The sequence below is a fragment of the Halyomorpha halys genome, unplaced genomic scaffold (assembly GCF_000696795.3).
Source record: "Halyomorpha halys isolate HHAL.00 unplaced genomic scaffold, Hhal_1.1 Scaffold94.1, whole genome shotgun sequence".
NCBI lineage: Eukaryota > Metazoa > Arthropoda > Insecta > Hemiptera > Pentatomidae > Halyomorpha > Halyomorpha halys.
In genome coordinates this window covers 1,007,879-1,032,822 of record NW_027114465.1, presented here as the reverse complement: position 1 = coordinate 1,032,822, position 24,944 = coordinate 1,007,879, and the positions used below count along the sequence as shown (strand labels likewise).

Below are 24,944 nucleotides of genomic sequence, written 5' to 3'. Positions count from 1 at the left end.
GATTTTAATTTTTTAAGAAACAAAAAAATTCAGGCCGCAAACAAGTTAATAAATCAGGGCTAAAAAAAAACTAAAAATATTTTGATATTGCAGGATAATAAGGTACAAAAAAAGCCAACTAAGGTAGGGTTAAATATATGGTTATAGTATAGAATAGAATTATATGATAAATAAAAATAAAAAGTTTTTTTTAAATAATTAAATTTTCGAACATTCAATTGACTGCCATTTTCTAAAAATAAAGGCTTTGAAATGGTAGAATCTTTTTACTCACATTCAAACCTTCTCCTATAATGGGTATCCTTTTTTGGCCTTGGCTCTAAAAATATATGTACTTGGCAAACTTTTTTATTAATGATATACATTTTTTTGGGAGAATTGTTTAAGAGTAGAATTTGAGAGGAGCCACATAGCTGAAGTCAATAGGTCCGTATAGGTCTGATTATTTTTTAAATGATTTAATTATTGTTAGGAAGCTTAGATGATTTGGTTTATTATAGATTTGATTAATATTGTTTTATACTTCACAACTTTTTAATCGATTTCAATGTGTGGATTTCATCTGCTCTTTTAAATCTAAAAGTAATGAACAAATATTCCTTTAATGTCCCTTTTGAAGTGTTAACATGCAGGTTACATTGGCGTTCCAGTTAGGAGGTTGCCTGGTCAGCTAAAGGCAATCAGAGAATTAGCCCAGAGTAAGAGTCTAGTTGACTGGAAAATGACGCCCTGGCCGTGACTCAGCAGTAGGCTCAGCAAGTTGACCAAAAAAAAGTCAATTCCCTAATTATTGGAGTTCGGGTTTTACTTTAAACTGCTAACCTCTAGCCGTGCCCCAAATAATCCAAATGACATATTAGTGACCTATAAAGGTGTTCCTTAGACAAATATATATTTAAAAAATCAGATATTATTGATATAAATATATATTAAAAATATATAAAGATGAAATATGTATATATAAAAAGGAATGGTTGAATGTTTGTCCACAATAACTGCTGGACCAATTTACTGCATACGAGTTCTATCTCGTCAAGAGAAGATTTTAAAGCTAATTAAATCCCTGACTTCTCCGGTAAAAACTATTTATGAACAAAGCTAAACATTATAAAAAAAATATAGACCTTTTTTTAAATGTTATTATATATTAATTGAATTTTTTTCCCTGAAAATTAAGACTGAAAAGTTTAAGTTATGAATAAAAACCGTAAAGCAGGCCAATTTCGCAAAAATCAAATTACATATATTCTTAGCGTCGTCTGAAACCTGTAAATACCATTTTTCAAAAAAATTAAAAATTAGAAATTTTCGAACTTGATTTATTTGGAGATTGAAAAAAAATTCATGGATTGCGAACTGTTATTTGCAAATATAAGATTGAACTTTTAACCATACGTTTAACAAATTTGTTCTGGAATTCAGACAGGCATCAATGAACTTGTTGATGATGTTAGGAGGATAACCGGACTTAACATATGATACTTTGAACTACAAAAACAGCTGAAAAGGCGAATACTTTCTTGGAAGATCAAGCTCACCATACATTTTTGGTACGTTCGGTGATTCTGCATGGGTCTGAGTATTGGACATCTAAGGCTACTGAAAGAGAACTGATTTTCGAGAAAAAAAATTCCCCCCCGAAATTTCGGGGAAATATTTTAATACGGTGTAATATTTGGAAAATAATAGACGCAGTAGCTAGGAGCTATCCAATGCCATCATATCAGAACATGCAAGCTGAGCTGTTAAAATTATGCAAGGTAAATCGCCAGAATAAAGGTTGAAGAAATGTACAAAAACACTATTGACACAGGCAATATATGTAACAAGCAGGAGAGAGAGACCAAAGAAAGCTTAAGTGATCGAATGGTGTGGCAAGAGACATTGTATATATCCAAGGAGTCAGGGACTGAATGGCGTCAGCACAAGACCATAAGGGAAAAAACAGAGGAAAAGGAGGAATCGGTAGGAAGAGACCAAGACGTGTAACCAAAAAAAAGTCTTTGAATTGATAAAGAACTGAAAAAGTATTTTTACTAATAAGGTTTAGTATCAAAACTTCGTTTCGATGAACCGAAGTTTTGACGCACCGACAGGTGCCATGAAACGTAACTAAAATACTTTAATTCTGCTAAAATACATGAATCATTGATTTCACTTCCTTACACAGTACAAATCAAATTTGTGAAGATATTCCAATCGATTAAGATATAAATATAATAAACTGTTGGTGGATTTTATAAATATAATACCATCTAAAATAGTTTAAAAATACTGAAATAGTGAACATTAGTATAGATAATTAATTTTTAAGGTTTTTTTCCTTAGAGGTTGTATTGTTTTAATTTATACGTTAAATAGAAAAAATCATTATTGGATTTAGCAATATAATTAGGAAATACGTGGACTGCACGTATATACGAGTACGTACCTATCATAATTCGATTTTTACCAAAAATTTGAGTTCCAAACAACGATTTACTGTATATGTATTATCACATTGAATGGAATGTTTCAATCCAAATATCACTGCTCAACAAAATACTAACATAGTTAACATAAAACTTAAAGAATACAAGATAATCTAGCTTGGATGATTTCTGGATAAATTATCAGTAAAGTTGTAGAATGTTTTCTTAATTGAAGACGAAACAACGCAGCGTGCAATCAACACTTTCTAAGGTTCGTTAGAGCAGAGGCGTCTTCAACACGTGGTCGGAATATCTGAAGAATACACAAAAACATAATCAAGGGAGCCTTAGGGCAAAACTACGTACCCGATGTGAGAAGAGAACATAATAAATAGATGAAAAAGTAAGTTTGAAAATATTTTAATAATAATAATTTAATAATAGTGATTTTAATAAATAAAAAGTAATCATCTCATAAACAAAATACAAGTAAAATAAAAGATAAGAGAAAATACAAAATTTATTAATGACATTAAAAAAAAAATAACAATAGTGGAATAATAAAAGTAAATAAAATAAAATTGAAAACATCTTAAGTACTTTTATAGTTGTTTTATATGGTTAGAATTATTAATTTATTTCTTTAGAATATCTGGGCTCTTCTATCACGTTTGTCATTTTCACCATGTAACGAATATTTTGAATGTTACAATAAAAATGTATGATTTGTCATAGATTTCAGTTTTATTAAGAAACAAGAAAATTCAACTAGTTATCTAATCAAATTTATCAAAAAATCAGAAATGAAACCAGCTTGATTTAGATAATGTAAATCATTAACGGCTCAACGACAAACAACTCGTTATTTATATTTGCGAACCATATCAAAATATATTAATGAGGTGTAGATAGTTGACCGTACATTAATGCTTGGAGAAGTTTGTCGGGGAGTGCGGTCTGCAAAGAACAATATAAATAAACAAAACCATATTTATTTATTTGTCGGGGGGGTGCGGTCAGCAAAGAACAACATAAATAAACTCAATTTTTTAAACACTACTTGCATATCTTATATTATACATATCTCCTTTATTATATTTCATCTGTCACTGTTTTCAATTTATTACCATACAATTCCACAAATATCAATCAATTAAAATTTTGTACTATTCAATTATCAGTTATCAATTTTTTATCATTTATGATTTAATTCAATATTTTGTATAACTCTAAATTTGTTTGTATACTATTCCTTTTCAATTGTATGTTACTTTAAATGTTGTTGTTATCTCTTTTGTTCTATAGCCCTGATGAAGACCTGAACTCAGGTCGAAACGTCGGCATAAAATAAATAAATATGGTTTTGTTTATTTATGTTGTTCTTTGCTGACCGCACCCCCCGACAAACTTCTCCAATCAAAATATATTAATTTAAAATGAATACTGAAGTATAAATATCGTCCTTTTGCACGATTAAATTTTCCTTTACCTAATTTATAATTTAGTCAAAATTGGATTTTACTTATATTTATTATAAGTATTTAGATGTGGAGCATACTAATACATAAGTTATTTATATATGAATGCGAAATAAGAAAAAGTCAAATTTGTAATTATAAATCATGATTAACCGATTCTTACATCAAATTTCTAGCATGTTGTTTTTCAGCCGTGATAAAACGTTTGCAACATTAAAGTGATTTTTACACTTAAGCAGCCATTTGTGCATAAGCGAATCCCTTACACACGAGTTAAGCGAGAAATCTCCTCCCTCCCTTAAATTAACATAAATTGTTGTAAAATGAAATTTATATAACCTATTTATTATCTTTTACATTACGTTAGCAATTTAAGAAAAAATAGAACATTATTTTTCACAAATTGCTTTATTTATTTTTTTTTTTAAATTTTAAATTTGTCTGAAACGTTTCGGCCCTTAGTCCATTATCAAGGATACCTAAAATATTCATATAATTTACTTACTATTCTCTCAACATGTAACATTATATTTCTACAAACATACCTCACAATTGATTTGTCCATGTTATGTAAAATATGTTCTTCATTTGCAGGCTAATTGCCCGAGTCAATTAACTTTAAAAACAAATGTATTTATCAATTAATATCACACAATTTCTTTTATTAATTTGTGAGATTTCGTGATAATAGTGCAATTGTTTACCAAAGAAAATTTTAAAAAATTTAAATTCATGCAATAAGAATATATATTTTTGTTAAGTATATGACTCTTTTTTAGAAAATTAGTAAAAGAAACTGGGTAATATATTTTTTCTTTAAATACAATTAACTTAGGAAATAAGCCTGCAACAGGAAGATAAAATTTTAAATATAAGTAGATGGTCAGGGTTGCGGTCAAAAAAAGAAGAACAAATAGTTCTGTTCAACCGTTCGCTTTGAACCGCCCTGATGAAGCCCTGCAAAGTGGGGCGAAACTTCGGACATTAAAATAGTTTTAAACTATTTGTTCTTCTTTTTTGACCGCAACCCTGACCATCTACTTATATTTAAATTTTTACGGTCAACTATATACATATACAAATTTTAAATATTTTATTACAATTAATCAATAACCGAAAATAATAATTAATATTTTATAATTTACAGAATTAATTATGGAGCCAGAAAGGTGAAGATAACAAATAAACTAAAATTGTAGAAAATATTAAGAATTCTAATTTATGAAGTAAATAAAAAAAATAACTTAAAATTAAAAATTAATAAAGAAAGTTGTACATTATCATTATGATCTATTTAATTTTCCAAGTATTATCAAGCGAGAGAAATGACATTTAAACTAATCCAAAGTTTGCTAATATACATTTTTTAATTCCACGGCAGTTTTGACTATGGCATAATTTGATTTACTTAATGGAGTTTATACAAGCAATATTTTATCAATAAGCGATTGCACTTAATATTATAAATTAAATTCTGTTCAGAAGGGTTTTTATAAAAACATCTGGCGAGACATTATTTGATAAGTAGTTGCGTAGCTTTTAGTAGTGATTGAGTTTTTATATCAAGTTTTATTTATTCCAAGGACCAACCTTTTTGAATAAATTCACTTTTTTCTCGTACTCCATTAATTAGTTCTATATATATTAAAAAAAAAAAAAACTAGAATCTATAAATAATCTAGCTTACATTATTTCCTACGTGTCACCTCAAAGGCCAACCACATCTTTCATTTTGATTAAGTTTAATCAAACTCATTTATTTTACTCAATTTACAAACCACCCCGTTGCTTCATTGTTACGATACAAAACTAATCCCAATATTTAATTTGTTTTCATTTACCTCATTGTTTTTTTTTTCATTTTTAATTATAACCCATTATGAGGATCAGTAAGGTTTACCATACACTAGAAAAACTAATATAAATAACATGTTAAGTTAAAAAAAAAATAAACTGTTATACAAGATAATTCTTTTAAAAATTCAAAACCGGAACTTATTTATAACTATGCGTATAGGGTAGTAAGTATGGGGATAGATACACCTATAAGATTCTACTCGAATTTTCGGTCGTAATTTATTATAATTAACATATATAATGAGGTAACCTATAAGAGTTTATAGTGTTTGTTTATAGCTTTGTGCATGTTCATAAATAAAAATTAGCATTACAATTTTCAATCCTTACTGACACGCGATGCGTGGATTATTGATCATTCATGCAATTATTAGTAGCTTTACAGAATACCAACCATTTCGTGCATTCTTCAATATTGTAAAATTAAAGAGAATTTTTTCTTAATTTATTATTATTAATGTTATGAGGCATTTCAGTCTTCTTGTCGGATTTTGTGGTGATTTTTTTCCAGTATGTGATCATTTATTCTTATGATTACTCGTATAAGTAATGAAAGTAAAAGATTCTGTATTTTTTCAAAGTTGTTACATGTAATTTCCAGCTCAGACGTCTGTCCGTTGTGATTCTCTACTATGGTGTATCTGTTCTTTTCGATAACGGGATTTTTTTAAGTGTTAACTTCTAAAATCTGCTACATTATTTTATTTACTTACACAATTCACTCACAAGTGTTGGAAAACATGATCGCGACAAGCTCTTTTGCTCAAGACCCAAAACCAATCTTCCGTGAGCCAACGTATTAAGGCTTTGTCTTCTGATACCATTGAGAAGTTTGTAATATTATTTTTGGCACATTGAAAATCTTTATTATTTTACTGATTATGAATCATAATTATATCTCTATCAATTTCAATTTTTCTTGTTATTCATGCTTGCACATAATCATAACTTTATGATAAAATTTGAGAAATAAAAAAAAAAAAGTGATTTAAATATTTTGGTACTAATTTCCGATTCGGCTATGCTTATGATGTTATAAAAGTGAATTTAGCATTTTGTCTAGTTGGTTTCAATTATAACAAAGCACTAACAAAATTATGATAATAAGCAATGTTAAGTAAAACTATTACTTATACTTCTGAACCATATAAATTAAAATCAATAAAATTATACAAAACAAAAACATTATGACATCACTAATAACTGTTTAATGGCACTAATTGATCATTTTCGGCAAAAATATGGAGATTTAAATACATTGGTTTAAATTAAAAAATATTTTTTTCAAATAAAAAAAAGGTAAATAAATATTAATCATTGCTAGGAATAACATGTAGCTGAGAAAGTACGCACGTAAAAGAGTCTACTTTTTTTTTATACAAACAATAAGCTTACAGTAATAACAAATAGAATAATGTATTATGTTCTGAATAATAATAAATTATAATATTTTTTATTCAGAGTTTCTTATGTATTGTTTGGAATTTTGCTTTGAGATTTTTAGTGAATAATTTAATCATTTTCTTGTAGAAGTAAATCATCGAATGTAATTTCGAGTACCAATCCTATTTACATAATAGATGTAGTGAAGCTTCTGATCTAATGGGCGTATTATATTTTATTTATCTTTTTATAAAAAATATATTTATTTAAGTATTTGATGAAACATTGCCCTTTAGGTTTGTTGTTGATGTTCATAATTCTTTGAACGCATTATCTATTCGTTTTACAAATAATCGATAATGCTCATCTCATGCACGTCACATATCATTACTAATGTTAACTATTGATAACTCTCTGGCACGGCAAACCATTAACATTAGGGACATGTTATATTTATTTAGCTGGATAAAGCCAAAGACGGTAGATGGTTACATCGTATTTGTCCACGGCATATTTTTTTAAGGGATCCACCTTCAGCTCAATTACTTTAATAAACTTTATTAATTCATTCGTTTATTTGAATAAACTATGTATTTTTCTTATTTTTTAGAATTTCAGTAAGACTATTATATTTATCAATTTTTCTATAATGACTTACATTAAATAGTATGATAATAGGTCCAGTATGTTTTAAATCCAAATATTTATTTTTAACATATTTTTATTTAGTTTAATAACATACTAATCTTTTGTTTGAGTGTGGGTGACAATAAAAACACTAATTCTTTTGGTCCTTATATATTCTGTTCTTGTGTATATACTCCGTGTCACTTATATCATTAAACTTGCCTTCATCAGGTTAAGACTCTCTTATCAACAAATTATAGTCATTCACTTGTACCAATCAGAATAATAATTTTCTATTCAAAATTTCATATTTTAATATTTTATTTTTATTTATGTATACATTAATAGAAATCAAAAATTGTAACCAACATTCATCGAAATATATGTTGCTTTTAAGATGCTCGATGAGTGCCAAAACGTCGGATAAAAATAAACAATGTTGAATAATAAGGATCAATATATATTTGTGTTTTAATTTAAATATTTACATTTATATTAAAATTAACTGTACACATAGCATGCGGTCTTAACTTAAGAAATAAGACAAATTTTGCTGAGTCATAATTATAATAGATTTTTTAACCTCCTCTCCTGCTTCTAAATCCGGATTACCAATAGAATGGAGTATATTTTATAATTCAACTTTTATTTAATGAAAATAAATATATAATATATAAGTATAAATATAAATTTAATCAGATTTTAAACCGAATTATTCTTGTATCAATAAAATGTTCTACACAGAAGCTACTTTTAAGGGCGTAAAAAAAAACAAAAAACATTGTCGGATAAATTCCCTTTTTTCTCCAGGGATGCTCTGTTACAAAAAACTCACCCACATGAATGCTGTGTCTCACTAAATTATATATAAAAAAAGAACACGTTTGTTTAATATCGAATTGAATTAGACGTAACCCGGAGACATCAACGAAATGATAATTTTGTGTAATATGCAGTTATGCAATTTTTGAAGTTCAAAGTTCTTTTTGAAAAATTGGACCTTTATATCAAAGTTAATAAGAACATAAACACAAAAAAAAAATGGATCGAAATAAGTAAAAAAAAACTGGCTATTTCCATAAAAAGACCTAACAGTTAAACAACGCTGCTTAAACTAACATTCTGATCAAGAATGTGCTTAGAAAGATTCGGATAGAATTTTCTTTTTTTTTTTATTATCTCTAGAAAAAGTCATGAAGTATACCTATTCCATCGGGAACTCCAGAGGTACCCTGGAGATAAATTTGGCAATCAACAATATCTTCAAAAAATATATCACATACCATTTTATCATCAGTTTGAGGGTATGTGTGTTTGTAAGATAATCAAAACCTATTTTTTGTGTGGAATAATAGAAACCATAACGCCTAGCTCTGCAAAAGATTTACTATAACTCGTACCTGTAAACAAAGTAACGACACTAAAAGCTCATTCATCAAGTAATTTTCTTTTACTATCAAAATAACAGAAGCTCGAACTTAATGAACAAGATTGTGTATTGCCTTTTCACACTCTTCGTCAACACTGTCACATACTAGAGTTTGACTTGTAGTAGCGGGAAAAGTTGAATTAAAAAATTCATTTATTATATACATTATATGAATGTATATGATATACACTTATATGATAGTATATGATTATGTATTTTATATATATTATTCATTCAAATATACAAATTGTTTTTATTTTTTGTATAGTATAGTATATCATTTACAACTAATTCTGAACTTTCATAACAAATTTAATATTCCAAATCATTAGGTGAAATTTACTTTGAGATTAGCCATTAGTCCTGAATCAGTTAACGCAAGACATATCATCAGGACCAGCTTATAATAGACATTTGATTGGGAGTGAACTCAACCGTGTGGAGCCCCATCAATCTCAGATCAACTCCCACCTCCCGCTTTGGTTTCGTATTTATATATCAGGCTAATATCTTTCTATTTTGGAGTATGTAATATATATAAGAAATAAATCGTTATAAAAAATATATAAAATAGCTCTTAGGAAGTGAATGATTTGATTTCCTATAAATCGCAGATTCATACAGATCGCTGGACTGTATTATATTGATAAAGACTAGAAGGGGGCGCCATATGCCACTATGATATTCACGTAACCTAACACCACCTAGGGTGTAAGCGGATAATTAGAAGCCAAGAGGGCGAAGAGGAGTGGGGGTGTGTTGTTGAGGGTCGAACGAGCCTTCTTCTTTTTGGTACCACGGCCAACTAAGTATGTCTGGCTAAGAAGTCAGCATCGAGCGCGCTAAGCAGAGAATGGCCACCTTTCTCCGTTGAGCAGAGCGGCACACCATCCATCAGGTGACCCATAGCATATGGGGCAGACAGCAAGTACCCAGTATCACAAGTAAGATCTTTTCTACCAACCCAAATGGCGACCCTCACCACATTATATTCACACCTCACCTATAGACCACTTTTTCCTCCATATCAAAATTATTACATATCAAACTAAACTTACTGTAATCTTTTTGGCCTCCCCCTTCTACCAGTTATTTCGTTTTATTTTAATATATTTATTTTTCTCAATATCACTTTTTCTAAATTTATTAAACCCCTTCTGATATTTTAAAACCTAGATCTGGATCTAATTCCTTCATAACTTAAAATTTGAGAAAGGTCCAGTCAAAACATTTGGCTATCATGGTAAAGTTTCAAAACAAAACATCCAGTCTCTCAAAAAGTTGGCAATCAACGCTTCTCCAGCTTAGGAACCATTAGGATTGAAAAACATCAGTTCTGATTAATCCGGACCTAACTTCAACAAGCTATATAAAATAAGTCATACTATCACTCCAAACCAGATTAACTGAGAACAAAAAAAACAAAATTTATGGAAGTTACATCACAATAGTTGGTCGGCAAAATAAAAACAAATAAAACTACTATTATACTTGGAGAAATAACGATTATAGTTTAATAAATAAATTGATATTTGGTATATTAAAATTATATTGTATTGTGGTACGGTAAGTTCTGTTAAGATTCGTTAGATAAAATATTTTACTTATCAGATTTTTTATTAAAAATTTTTCGTAAAATATAAATCATTCTCTTGGATATGAACTGGAGAAGGTTAAAAAATTAACAATACATTCAAGTGATAGACCAGACACCACTTTTATAGTTTAGCGATAATTAAATCAGAATAATTGAAGAGTTTATGTAGGCTGAGTGAACAATAGTTCACCCTGTATTGACTTAATTTTACCATCAATACACCTGACATTAAAAATAAATGTTTTTAAGGATTTGAAACCACAAGGTTTAATATCATGCTATTAAATGTAAATAATTATTAAGGAAACGTTATTAATTTCTATTTTTTCATCCGTTTTTAAGTTTTTCAATTAAAAAACGCAAAAATGGCACGTTTTTGATATTACGCACATCTTATTTTTCAAAAAATCACATATTTTTTCTTTAATAATTTATTGATATTTACAGAGAGAGAGAGAGAGAGAGAAATACTTTATTTATCTATGCTGCCTAAATACATTAGGTTGCTATCTCACACAGCATACTTGTCAATCCGTAATACATGGTATAATCAGAAAAAAAGAGATACAATAATAAGATATAATAAACAATTTTTTCCCCCTAAAGTTTCATTTTACAATCCATTTCGGTCTGTACAAGAAATACAAATGTTTCAATTCATTCCTATTTTTCTTTCTCATTTCTGCTCCTCCAATTTCACCCATTCACAATTTTTCAATTCACCCGATCAACAAATTCGCTCTCCGGAAGTCACCCTTCTAGATCCTCTTCAGTGACTCGCTAAATAAATTCAATATTAGACGGTAATGTGAGATCAGACCATCATTCATAGTCACAGCAGTAGATCAGTTTACCAAAAACAAACAAATAGATACATTTTACGAGAATAAGACTAATAGATTAAAAGGAAAATATAATAAAAATCCGGTTACAGGAAACACTTGAATGGATAAAAAAGTTTAAAAAAAATAGTATTAATAAAATAAAATAATTTAATGAATAAACACGTTAAAACATACAAATAGATAGGTCAAATAAACAAGTAAAATAAATAAATAAATAAAACAAAGAATAATCTCCGAGCTAATTCTCATGCAGGTGTATAATCCTCAGGGAGTCCAAAATAATATTTTCCGCCAAGATCGCAATATCCCCAATGCTAACACCTAGGTGTTAATATTACATAAAGGGCTGTCCGTAGCTCAGGTAGTTAGGCGCAGTCTTACCAATCTGAGATCTACTGGCGGCGCCGGTTCGAATCCGACTTTTTCATTGAGTAGCGGTCCCACAAAATGAAAAACTTGACCTCCAACCATGGTTAGGAAGTATATAACTCCAATGGGAGTCTTGGCCGAAGAAACAAAAAAAAAAAACAGTATTAAACAATTATCTGCTGATATTTATTTATAAAAATATGCATATTTATATAAACATATGATATATTATTACGCCCTATATCAATTTTAGACGCATTTGCTTATTGCTCGATTAAACAATCTTAAAGTTTTCTCTTCCCGTTTTAAGCTAATACCATATTTCAAAACTGATATAGGACTGTTGCTCCGTGGGGGTCTTAGAGGGCGGGTTAGGCGGGGAAGGATTGCTTTTTTGTGTATCGACCAACCTACTCGTTGTAATCGTCAGTTTGAAAAGCCAAATATGTAAGACAAACCACGGAGGGATTGCCTTTTTGTGTGTGAGTGTGTGTGTGTGTGTTATGATCTTATTAAACTTATCACTACTTACTGCATACATTTTTCATATTATTAGATTTTAATTATGAAGTAGCTACCTGATTCATTCTACTCGTCGGTTACATTTAATAATTTAATCTTGTGAGATTTACTTAAAATTGTATTTCTTGTCTTCTAGCTCGATCTTCTTTAAAATATTGTAAATTTATGAGACATCACACAAAATTGAAAAAATTGGTCTATAAATAAATAACTTCAAGCTTAAATTAAATTTGAGAATAAGCTATGTATCTAAATAAGTACCCTTCCATTAATTCCATGGCGGAGCCTTGAGCTATAGCTAGACTATACCACCTTAGCTGGACTGATATCAACACCTTATAATACCACAAGGCAATCAAAGGGAGAAGACTCAGTAAAAGTATATATATTAATTTTCAGGTTTTATATATGTATGAAGTACTAATTCTATTTTAGTGAAGGTTACGAAAGAAAAAAAAAATATTTGCATAAGCCATTTATTCTTCAATTAAACGCTAAGCTTCTATTGTTATTGTATGCTTTTGTTTAATGGCGTAAAACCTTTTAGTAATCAACACCTATCAAAGCTGATTATTATTTTCATTAAAATAGAGTACACTTTAATAGAAACATCTGGCAAAGTCTGAATTTGCACTTAAATTTGGTGTTATTTAAAATTCATACCATCTTCCGATAGAGGCCAATTCATGCTCGACCTCAACAAGAAGAATATTCATGACTTTGTAAAGTTCTAGACAGATTTGTATATTTACGATTCAGAATTAAAAGAAAATGTCGGTCTGATTTTACATATTTCCTAGTTAGCCAAGGGCCTTGCGGGCTGCTTGATGGCCTCGCTGCAATGCTCTCCAGAAAGAACAATCCAGATTAAATCTAAAATGGTTTGAATTGTTGATTCGTTGGGGTATATGAATTCATAAAGCAGAAGTATAACGAATAGAGAAATAGAATTGGGTAGGAAAAAGAGAAGATATAGTAAGAATAAAAAATGTCGATTGGAAGAAATTGAACTTTATCCATTTTTACAATATGATCGTACAATTTAACATTAATTCCTTATAAAAAATAATGACTTTTTTATAGTTAGCCTTGAGGATAGATAATTTGTTTATTTTAAATAACGAGCCATGTAGCTTGGAGTAAAACACATTTAACAATGAGCTGCTTTAGTTATTACTATTAGTTAATAGGTTGTCCAGATGTTTAAGCTGCAAAACATCTAAGACATCAGTGGCTAATCTATAAACTAATACTAATAATCTTAATATAACCCATAAAAAATATTTCTGCTAGGTACTTAAGTCAGTACGGCTTCCTCACAATTGATTTTTTAAAAAATTTTATTTTGGGACAAATGTCACCTGCGAATAAAAGGATATCACCTGAGAATATTAAGGATTTTAGGGTTAAATATTTATATACAGTATAAAGTATATTTTTCATTTTATTTTTTTATTTCATACTAGATCGGCCTGGTGGGCATGGTTAATGTAGAAGGTATTTTTTTTTTTAAATTGATTATGGGGAGACAAAAGACACCCCTAACTATAAGTTAGACGTTTGGTAAAATAAAGACTTAAAAAAAGAGAAAAGGGGGAGAGAAATGACCAATTCGGTTGCTACTCAAACATTGTCCTTTATTTTAATTTTTTTTTTATGTACCCTCCTGAAAATTGAAATAGGTTACTTATACATACATATAGTGGGGTATGCTATCTGTATAGCTGGAAATAAGGGATTGTCCTTTATTGAGTCCAGCTCGTCTTTAGATACATTTGAATTGCACAACTGACTGTAACTCCCCTCCCCCCGCCAGTGTACAAACATTCCTCGTAACTCAAAATATTACATAAATATACACAAACAAACACAAAGAAAATACAAAGAAAAACCTATACATTAAATACAACAAAAAAAAAAAGGAGGAATATATATATATATATACATTTAACCCTAAGAAAATAAAAACATCACTTTATGTACAAAACATAAATAAACAACACTATCTTTATAACAATCAAAAAGGCAACTAAGAATTTTCTTCAACAAAATTCTTCTGAAACAAATTTCTTCTGTTAGGAAGGGGTTGCGAGAATTCCAGGCCGTCAAGGTTTCGCCGATGTAGGTAGCTTCAACTGCTCCAAATGGACCGTCCTACGTTTTCTTGGTTCCTTTAAATTCTCTATAGTGACCACATTATGTTCTCTGATTGTGATCATCCTGAATGGGCCCTTGTATCTACGCTGCTTCTCTGCTACTAAGCCCGCTTCCGTTTCTGAATTCCTGAGTATCTTCTTCCGTCTCTAATATTTCAGATCAGACCTGATGCTTCTGATGATTCGCTTTATTGTAGTCGTAGGTTTTTTCTTCTCACTTACTGTTCATTCACCTCTATTGTCTCCCCCTGGCCTGCGTCTCTTCTTTTATACATATAGGGGCATTGCCTAGCAATATGCCCCCTCATTGCCACATTCAAAGCATCTCTTGCACGTCCAAGAGCAACTAAATGCCCACTCTTTCCGCAACCGTGGCACTCCCTGTCTTCCCCTCGACCACTGTTGGTGACTAGATTTCTCTCTTATACCATCTCCGTAGTCTCCTTCTTCAAGGGTTGGACATGTTTCTTGGCCTTTGGCGCTTGCTTCCATGAGATCTGGAGCACATTTCACAAACGAGCGCTCTCTTGGAAATCCTTCCTTCTTCCCTAACTTTTTTGCCAATTGAACCTTTAGTACTATTAATAGGAATTATACCCGACTCTGTATCTGGATTGTTTCCAACTTCTCGCTGAGCTTATCTCCAATTCAGTTGTAGCGTGCCAGGAGTTCCGCGGCATACTGTCCACTAGACTGTTTCGGTTTCTTCGTCTTTCGGACTATCATAAATATTTCTTCCTCTGGGGCCCACCGTCCTCCTCCGAACACCTTTTTTAATCTTTCCTTCATAACTCTCCAAGTGGTCTCTTCGTCCGTCTGAATCTGATTAAGGATGCTCCGTTCGAGGTCAGAAACGGCCTTCCCTAAGTCTTGGGAAGTTGCTGTGTGTACCTTTATCCACTAAAGTATTGTAGCGTGGGTTCCCACCAGAGGAATTTCCGGTAGTAGAGCGAAACCAGGGGTAGAGGAGTCACCTCCATGGGAGGTGAGTTTTCGACCCCATTTTGATTTAAACATTCTTTATTTTAAAAAGACTGTAATTTTTTCTTCTTCGTAAAGGATGCCGTTCCCCAGACTACACAGCCAGTATGAAGAATAGATTTCACAAAGGGCATTGTAAACAATGATTATTACATTTTTTATAATTGTTCATTTTACAATTAAATGACCGCAGTGGTTGAATAGTCATCAGCAATGCATAATATACAGCTGTCATCCCAACGAACCCTAACACTATCCTCACCACTTACGCTGATGACACGTGTGACCGCATTCAATAACAACCCTATAATTGCATCCCAAACTCTCCAAATACCATATTGCAACCCTCAAAAAATGGTGCTATAATTGGAGGATCAAAATAATTCCCAACAAATCATATTATATCACCTATACTCTTCGTCGTAAACCTGCCGACTGCCCTACCGTATGCTTTAATAATGTTAAAGCACCTCTTACCCCTGTCGAACAGACCCGGTACCTTGGACTACATCTACAAACGACTAGCCTGGAATCACTCAAGATTGAAAAGACAGGAAACAGCAAGTTGATTTCGACTATTACAGCACTTACTAGATAAATGGTGTAAACTTCCAATGAATTACAAAATACTGATTCATATGACAGTTATAAGGTCTATCTGGACATACGGAATTGAGCTTTAGGGCTCCACTAAACCTTCGGAATCCTCTTGTATCCAATCCTTACAATCAAAAATCTTTAATCTTTCTTACTTTGTCACAAATAAAATCATCCATAAAGACCTCAATGTAATCATCAAGATCCCATATGTAACTAATCTAGCCCGAATCAAATATCAATCCTTCCATTATAAACTCCCTAAAGAACAAAACCCTCTAGTTTCTAACCTTGTTTTTTCTTCTATTCCTGATAATCCTCTGAGGCGCCTGAAAAGAAGATGACCTCGAGACCTTCTAGTGTAGAAATATTATAAGAGTGCTACCAATATGGGTTGTGAACCAAATTTCTCGACATCCTGTATCACTCCATTTTGATCTTATATCAAATTTACTTGATCTATTTTTATGTAAATACAGTTGTAAATAGCAATAAATAGATCTTTAAAAAACAATCGAATGCAACAGAGTGTGGTCAAAAGTTTAATAGTTTATTTCGTCCCATGAGCATAAGTCCCGTAATTGAATATATTTGTTATAGTGTTGTAATAGTGTTAACCAACATGCCAATATCCAGTCGCAAACTAAGTTAGTTTGTGGTTAGTGATTTCAATGACAGACTAATTGCTTAGAGTGTTTTGCGGTCTGAATCGCAAAACTCGTGTTTTGCGAGAGTGTTCATGGGGTGATTAAAAGTTTCAAAAAGTAACAACCGAACTCTAACTCTTACTAAAGAACTTACGAAAGTATTAAAGTAACTTAGCCTTATTTATAAGTATTCGGCATGTTTCGATTTGCTTTTACAGTGTATGTTTTAGTTTTAGAGATCCACCACACAAAACCTATTCCTTAACATTCTTTCAAGTATAACAAAACCGTAGCTAACCATTATCCTAGTAATTTTATGTTATTATTAAATTTATAACCGGTTGATTATAATAACAAGTGAAATCAATTTCCTGACTGCTACCCGTAAGTGAAATAAATTCTAACCCGAGAGGTCGAGTCGAAACTAGATAACTTTCGTTAACATGGTTTGTAATTATATACATCAGGTATAAATGAGTTCCAATAAAACTAATTTTAATTATAATATATAATCCATTACAAAAGATTAATCGGTAGTATGGGACTCCAATGGGTGTCTTAGCCAAATAAAAAAAACCCTTGTTACCAACCAAGCGTCTTCTTCATTACCAGATAATCCTCCAAGGGGTCTGAGAAGAAGATGGACCCGAGATCTTCTCCACTAGAAATGTTATTAGAGTTCTATCAATGTGTAGATTTTCCATATATTTGTATCATGACATTTTAGTTGCGTATATTTGTATACAGTTGTAAATAACAACAAATGAATCATAAATAATTAAAATGTAATATATCAAGATATAAAGAGCGATATATAATAAAATAAGGCGATAAAAAGGCAAAAAAAGAAGTTAGAAATAGTGAGGAAGTAAAATTTGCCCCTTGTACTAGGCAAACATTTTTTTTTTTAATATCATACACATTTGGTCCCTGAATAAACATATTTACCAAACATAATGCTGAATATAGAAATGGTTTGGTTCAGTTGCAGAAGCATTTGAAAGGATAATGGTGAAGACAGTCTCTTTGACTATTTGGTTATACGCTCGGTTGATTCGTTACCTCCAGTTCCTCTTATCCTTGTTTCAGGGTCTGTAAGATGACTGTAACATCCCACGGTAAGGATCTTCAAACGCATCCTTGTGTCTATTAGACTGTCTCAGCAGGCTCTCCTTTGTCAATGTTCACATCGCCGCACATCTCTAGATCATCTAATTGCAAGTGTTTATATACACAATATTCACTATTTATATTGAGGAAAATATTCGAAATAGAAACAAATAACCAATAAAGATTTTTTATGATTGCTGAAGAGGGATATACTATCTCCAGCCTATATTAATCTGAATTTAACCCTTAATAATTCTAATATATCATTAAATTCTTATCTAAAATTAACATCCTATTGTATTTATAAAATTTGACTAATTATATAGTGATTCAGAGTACTTACAAACAGAACACAATGTTATCATTTAATCAGGAATTCTAATCCGTTTTCCAAAAAAAAACAGAGGGACATACCTGAAAAAAAATTATAAATGAAACTTATGATTTATTTTTTACTAAAACATGTTATAAAAATAAAAATTCTACCACAATCAGTGGCAATAAATATTAAAGCTGAACGTATTCAATCACACCATTTATACACAAAAAAGGTTAAAAAAATATAATAAATAAAAATTTAAACAAAATATGATTATAAAATAAAATTAAAATTTATTTAAATACAAGAAAAATAAAACTTTAGTGCAAAAAGTTAAAAATTAATACATTTGTTAGAAAAATCCCACAATTATTTCTAATAAGATCATAAATCTTTTTTGTTCATAAATTTTAAATTTATCAATTAAAAATTATCTTTAGAGTTAAATTCTAAAATTATTGTTCTAACAATTGAATTAAATGATAATAATATTCATTTTTAAATAATAGTATTATACTATACACAATAATAACCATATTCATTAGCATTTACTTAACTGATAGACATGTATTTACATAGTGTACCAATTTTCTAAACCAAGCCATTTTTAAGCTGCAGAGAAGGGAAAACCCCTCTCCTGTTAGCAGACATGGGATTTCCCAGAGGAATACATTGTGGCATACAACGATATTTTTATAAGGAAAATGTTGATCAGGTGCTCTCCTCAGCTTCCTATTCTGCTTGCAATTTGCTTTTATTATAACCCGTAAAATACTATTTGTAGTTGATAGTATTTTGATGATGATATAATATGTAGTACTAATTTCATTGTATGTAAATCCTTATTAATAACAAATTAAAACCTAATAATTACAAAATAATTTTAAATTCAGACTACTAACTGGCTATTTCGTAGTCACGATAAACGGTGTTCTACTAATATTTATAATAACCTAAATAATATTTACTGTAACATAAATAAACAATTTTATAACAATAATCTTTTTTAATTAAAAATAAGATCAAATATTTATCAAGCAACCACAGATTCAAAATGTGTCTTGTCGGTCAGATATAACCCTGTCATTATTCAATATTATTAATTAAAAATCCTATGGTAACATAATCGTAATATTTTTCAAGTTTCCAAATGTTTTGTTTTACGCTGTTTTTGAAGAGCAGAACATAAAACTTTACCGCTCTTAATATAGTTTTATTTGCCATCGTCATTTTCTTCTCTTTATCAATGAATGAAATAAATATATGTAAGAAACTGGTAAAGGCCAATTTTTGATTCAGCATTGGAGGTATAATTGATATTTAGGCACTAGATCAGGCCAGCATAACATAATGGGCTCCTTGATAGGAAGTGCTCACAGCGGCTTAGTACTCATGTAGTGCGTGGATGTTCGTCTCCGCTTCCTCGACCCGAATGATCATAAGGTGCGTTTGCTAAAGTTTATATGCGGCCTGAAATATCTAATCATAAAGTGAATATAAACTCCCCGGTATGTGGCACATCAGCTCCATGAAGCTAGCAACAAAGTATGAAATGAAAGTCGCTGAGAACATGTTAACCAGAATCACCTTAATTCACCCCAATGTATTTTTGCAATTTTCTGTTTTTCGATTTACGTACTGGTTTATGGGGCACAAATGCACGAATTTGTCGTCATCGATGTTCAGACGTTTACAATCTTTTCAGAAGAGCATGCTCAGGAAAATTGTTAAAGGGAGTTTTCTACAGCTGAAGAAAACAACGAAAAGCTACAACGTGCAGAAGAAAAGTTGTCTCACAACACAGAAATATCACTGACAGTTTACAACAATCGAGGAATGAGATAGTCAAGAAAATTGTACCACTCTCGGCTCTCTAAAGGCAGCAACATATAATAAGACCAGGAAAGAATAATTTTGTTAACGATGATGTAGTCTGATGGTATCCAAGCAGGCCCTGGACCATTTACCCCTTCCCACTTCTATTACATTCCTCTGGCCACAAAGACTTCTCTTATGCCTCTCACCTCTTTCTTCCTCTTCATCTTATGCCCATTCACCTGTGTCTCATAGGCTGCTCTGACCATCTATCCTACTGACATGACCATATCAGATACCAAAGGTAATTCTCATCCATGCAAAGGATTTACAACGAGCCCCGTCTTTTGTGGAGTTACCTCATAATCTCATCACGGATCTCCGCAGTAGACTCTTGATCTTTACCATAATGATCTAAAGTTTCCAGGAGTATGTCAATGTAGGGATGAAAATGTTTTTGTATATTGCCACCTTTGTTCATGTTGAAACTTCTCACTATTTATGACACCTCTTATAACAACCTAGAAAAACTTAACAGCAGATAGTATCATTTCTCTCTTCTCAATGTAGATAAGCCCAGGTGTGTTTCTAGATATTTAATTCTATTTGTATGATTTATTAATTTTTTCGTGTCCACGGACTGTACGCAAGGAGATTTCTTATGCACATTTTTTGGTTTCTTCTTCATTTATATACATGTTTATTTTTGTTACCTCTTTTTTTAGGACCAGTATATTTTACTAAAGTTTCCTTCCAATCCAAGTTTTTACTAAATCTACATAGAACAACTCATTTCTATCCTATTTTCAATCAGTTTTTTAGATGTTTGTCTTAAAGTTAACAAGAGTTTTTTTTTTAAAATGTTTTTTCAGCTACAGACGGCCCATACCGGGAGGGGTTTATCTACAGGTCACAAACGTATTCTAACTAAAGTGGGGGGTCAAATTTTTATTCTGTGGGACCTTCACAAAATAAAAGTTGAACCCCTAAAACCGGATTCAAACCGTCAGGTTAATTAATGATTAATGAGGTTGCTATGCTAAACGCCTTAAATCCCTCAAACCGAAAATAAGGTACTGAGTGCTCCACTGCTGCTTGCCATTACTATCCTCGACATTTACTCGCAGTTTTCTTAATTAAGTGCCCCCATCTAACAAGGTTGAGTTTATAAAAAAAATCTCTATGATTTTCAAACTTTATATTTTCCTGGTACCTTTTTTCTTTCCTGATTATTATTATTATTATGGCAATACACTGCCTGCAAGAACCCAGGCCTCCTCCACCACAGCCAACCAGTCTACTCGGTCTCTTGCTTTCTCTTTCCATCTGTCAACATTCAAAAGCTTCAAATCCTCTTCCATATCGTCCAGCCATCTGATCCGGGAACGTCCTGTTTTTTGTTTTGGATCTGTCCTGTCTTTCCTAATTAGGTTTATAAAAAATAGATCATTTTCTCATAAGGTTAGAACGCCTGAAATATTTATATATATCAGAGAGGTATATGAGTATTTCAGCTGTTATATCAGCCATTTTGACCTGCTGCTTTTCTATAATTTATATTTTGCATTTCTTTAGCCAATGTATTGAATCATTTATTAACATTTATACAACAATAAATAGATAGTATTTGGAAAGATCATTGGATATCACAATCATTGCATTTAAAAACGATTTCTACTTAAGTAATTTACGAAATATATCGTTGCTTAAATTGTGATACCTTGTATAAAAAATGTTAGGAGTTGTAAGGTGTCATAACTTAGGCGACGATTAATTAATTGGTGGAATTCAATAAAAAATACATGTTAATAGGATTCAAAACAGTTAGTAATTGAACCCCTGAATTCTTTTTCTACGAATCAGAAGTATGTGTATTTCAATGTTAGTTTATAACTATTTAATTATGAAGTGGTTTCTGTTCAAGTTTCTTTCCTCTAACAGCTAATCCTTTCAATTTTAACTATCTTAACATATTAATTCTAATATAACAGTTGCTTAACACAAAATAGAAGTATGTCCCCATAATGAAGTTTCAAAGAAGTCCTCGAGAAGAGACTTTGAGTAACAGCATTTGGGAGCCCCCTATGTCCGCTAGGTACTTCACAACACGACCTTTTCACGATTCAACTTTAAAAGTCCTATGAAAAGATTCGAGTTGAGGGTTGATGACGTCAACTTAATGCCTTTTTATTTTAAATAACCGTATATTTGTATAGGATCACTAAACAAATATAGTCATAATTCGAAATTTTATTATATCTAATAATAAAGATACATATGGTGATAAACTAAAGAATTGAATTTTTAATACCCTTAATTATTAATAATGCTTCTAAGTGCGTCAGAAGAAGTATAGAAATGAAAAATAAAACAATCCTTTTTTTATTTCACATATTATATTTTGATTTCGTTTATTTTAATTTATTTATTAAATATTAATTTTCAATTTTATATTTTATTATATTCATATTTGTATAACCTCATCGTCCTAAGACTCATCACGGCTGTGACTTAAGTACTATTCTTACGTGTGTACCATATTTCTGTGATTTTCCCTCTTAATAGGTTTATATAATTTCATTATTATAATATTCATCATGATTTGAATATTCACTTCTTCCGTTTAAATGCCCTTGATGTTCTTAATACTAGGCTTAACCTTTATCTTTAAATAAATAAACACTCAACTGCACTAAACATCTATATATAAATACTTACATTTGAAAATTTGAAAACTTCTTTTCATCCTTTATCTCAAATTCATGAAAACTGATTCACAAAGAATCAAAAGAAGTTCTGTTTTTAAGTTAATAACTAAAAGCAAAACAAGTAATTTTAAATACATATAATGCAATAGTATAGAGCCCATTTTCGGTTCTCGGGAACAATTGATATTGATGAATGAGGTTTCATTAATTCATTGAGGGTTCAAAAGAAAAGGGATTTCATGAAGAGTGATGAATAACAATACATATTCTTAAATACTTACTAAAACTTTAATAAACGTTATTTAAAAAAAAAAAAAGTGCGAGGTTTCGAAACCCTCGACAGAGGTACGTTTGCGGATTGGGACGGCTAAAATTGGGTTTTGAAGACTTTGACGTGAACATCAATACCCAAGTAGGTACCTCTGGGTAGTAAGTTGGGCCCTATGTTATCAAGCCCAAAAATTAACCGTTATTGAGAAAGCGCACGAATTGTCGCCTTGGTTTTCATGGGATACTGACACGACGATTGAGCGAACGGATCAGCAAATTTTTATTTTTGATAGTTCAAATCATTCAGAGCCGCTGGTTCCCACCGAACATTGGTAGCCCACCTTCAACATCCGTTTATGTATGGTTAAAATAATCTTACGGATATCTAAATCTTAACTTTAAAACTAAACCTTCGAATTCCTCTCGTATTCAATCCTTACAATCCAAAATCCTTCGTAAAATCCTCAATACTCCTTACTTTGTCACCAATAAAATCATACATAAAGACCTTAATGTTCCCTATCTAACCGATCTAGCCCGAACCAGATATCACTCCTTCCATTATAAACTTCCTAACCACTCAAACCCCCTTAGTTTCTAACCTTGCATCCTCTTCCATTCCCGACATTCCATTCCATCCTCCGATGCGCCTGAAAAGAAGGTGGCCACGACACTACACAGTTTAGTTTCTGTACACGCCTGTAACACTCCAATTTATTCTAGATCAGATTTACTAACTGTATTATAATGTACAGTAATAGCAAAAATAAATATTTAAAAAAAACAAACTTAAAAACTGAAATATTATTCAATGATAATTTCTCATTACGTGAGCTGTTACTTAAAGATACTTATTATAAAGTACGGAACTTTACCAATTGTATGTTACATGTTACATATCCATATAACTCAATAAATTAACTAATGCTGAGCTCTGTATTTGTTCTTTTGTTGTGTATTTATTCTGTATTTGTTCTTTAAAGTTCCAGGAACATTGTTGTCAGCTGGCTAACCCATAGAAGGCAGCAGCTACTCGCTCCCTGGAATTGTTTTCATAATCTAAAACCTGGAATAAACTAATCTTTAAATGATACAGGTAGCTGTCAAACCGAACTCCTGGATTCTATTAAAAATTCTAAACCGCTATTTCCTTCAATATATTTGATAGACAATCTAGCGATTTTTTTTTCTTTTAATTTTCTAAAATCCATAATTTTGAAAGGAACAGAACGATTATTAGTAATTTATAAATCTTGATATATAGTTTAAGGGTATTTTACTACTAAAATTTTATTAGTTTTAGGTAAAATTTCCGAATTTTATGAAATATTATAAACCCATATCCATGCATACATACATACATTACTAAACTATAATTTATTATTATTAATACAATACAATACATGAAAACAAACAACAAATAAATAGACATCGATAGAAAATATAAGGAAAACCCCTCTAATAAAAGATAAATTATATAGTTGACGTGCCGAAAACAATTTGTGGAGTTAGAAGACCTGTTCGTGGAAGATAATTTGCTCTCCGCAATTATATGATGACACCAGACTGCACCTTATTATTATACCGTTTTCGACTCAACATTCTTGTTTTCAACTATTTTATATTCTGTATTTTTTGTTTTCTATACAAATTGTTGAAGCTAAGTTATATTTATTTGTTTTTCTCCATTAATTTACTGATTTACCGAAATACATATCATTAACATAATAAATTAAAGTATGTTGTTCATAGAATTGAAAACATATTAAAATTAACTTTGTTAATGTTATTGGTTTAGAAATAGTTTATATTTATATTTATAT

General features: G+C 30.7%; 1 protein-coding gene across 1 annotated transcript in view; it reads left to right on the top strand.

Annotated features, from left to right (window-relative positions):
• LOC106677307 (uncharacterized) overlaps positions 1-24,944 on the top strand; it is a gene marked incomplete at its 3' end in the record, with an annotated part of 263,446 nt that overhangs the window by 126,366 nt on the left and 112,136 nt on the right.